This window comes from Apium graveolens, chromosome 1, assembly GCF_009905375.1.
Source record: "Apium graveolens cultivar Ventura chromosome 1, ASM990537v1, whole genome shotgun sequence".
Taxonomy (NCBI): Eukaryota; Viridiplantae; Streptophyta; class Magnoliopsida; order Apiales; family Apiaceae; genus Apium; species Apium graveolens.
The window spans coordinates 104371545-104373447 of record NC_133647.1 but is presented as its reverse complement, the minus strand read 5'-3'; positions in this window follow the sequence as shown (position 1 = coordinate 104373447).

Sequence of the window (1903 nt, the reverse complement as noted above, 5' to 3'; positions counted from 1 at the left end):
TCCTAGAAGGAGTGGACTAAGGAATGGAATGATGTTACTTTTGTTCCTACTGAAACAATTCTTGTTGAGCACCTGGTTAAGGCTGATGAAATGCTGATAAATGATGATTTCAAGGCACAGCTGAGAGTTACTGCTTTGAGTACTAGGCACCTTTAAGGTCAACACTCAGAAACTCGGGCCAAGGTGAAGATAATTCAGGATTTAATTACTCAGTAAGATATGAATGCAAAGTTAGAAAAGAACAGATTTTTCAAGCCTAACTTTGATCGAATTGGGAATATTGAAAAGATTCAAGAGAAGCAACAGGCTCAACTTTCTGAAATTCTACAGAATCAAGCTTCTCAGCAATCTCAACTTAATGAAATCCAATCCTCAGTGGAATTGCTTATCTCTCTTCTTTTACCTGCTGATGCCAAAAAGGGGGAGAAAGTGATTAAGTCCAAATGCAAGCCTATCAAGTCACTGAAGGGAAAGGATGATGGAAAAGATGACCAGGGAAACTCTGGAATGGGTGGAAGTCATGGTCAAGGCAAGGATTTTTCATCAAGCAAAGCTGGAACTACAAGTCATAGAACAAGTTCTAATACTGGGAGAAGAATAACTTCTGAGACTGCTGAAAGGATAAGTTCTGGTGAACTTTTGGATCTTGATGAAGAAATTTCAAGACAGTTATTTCTGAAAGAAAATCCAGGAATGGACCTTGAGAGTCTAAAGGAAGAAGAAGCTAGACTTAAGTTAGAAAAAGTCAACTCTAAATCTGAAGCTTCTGTTGTTGAAAAGAAACTTCCTAAGAATAAAGGCATTGTGATAAAGGAAAGGACAAATCTTGAGGTATTCAAGACCGAATCACAAATGGAGATAGATCCAAGGTCTAAGGGCAAAGAAAAAGTTGGTGAACCTGTAAAGGTTTATGTGCCTCCTGTGAATGAAGAAATTCATGTTGAAGATACTGATCTGATTTTTAGGAACAAGAAAGATTCTCAAATAACCTCTGACAGAGTTCAAGTTGTTCAAAGTCAAGATATGGTAAGTTTTGATATGACAGTGAAGCAAGCAACCTCTGACATAGCTCAAGTTGGCTTGATATCAGAAGATGAATTGAAAGGTAAATTAACCTATGACGTTGCTCATGTTAAACCTACTACAAGTCTCCTACCAGGATTCATCAAAACTAAACAGACTCAACCTTTGAAGACTGCAACAATTGTTTTTGACGCAAGAGTTATTACAGGAAAGGAATCAAAAGACAAAACTGGGTTGGGTAGTTCAAAAGAGAAAAGAGTAAGTAACACTACCAATGATCCAACTTCCTTAAGTGAACCAGGTATTAGAGCAACTCCTGAAAGATTGAACCTATTGGAATCTGTACAAATGGTTTACCATACATTCTTGAGAGAATATGTCATGCTATATTTTATGACAGATGGAAGGGTATACCATATTAGGCAGAGAGATATACCACTGAAGTATTATGAGGAACTAGAACATGTTTTATTCTTACTTCAGGTGAAGAACAGATTTACAGATAGTGCTGCAAATTATTTGATGTCTCAAATTCAAAGGCAGAAGAAGCTCTATTCTGTAAAGTCTGACAGCTCATATTGTCCTAAGTACAGAGATCACAAGGGTGATATTGTCGAGATGAAGCCTAATACTGCAGAGATCAAAACATATCTTGGTATTAAGGGACTTGAGTTCAATCTAGAGTCTAACAAATCATATGTCATCAGACTAGATCAGGAGATAAGGAAAGCAAAGATAAATGATCTCAGGGCAGCTATCTTTCAAACTGGTGAAGATACTGCAGAGCTTAAAGATATTGCAGAGCTTAAAGATGCTAAAAGGAGGATGATTGATGAACTCAGATATGCTGAGAGATGTTTGTTAAAGAACTATCTCAGAA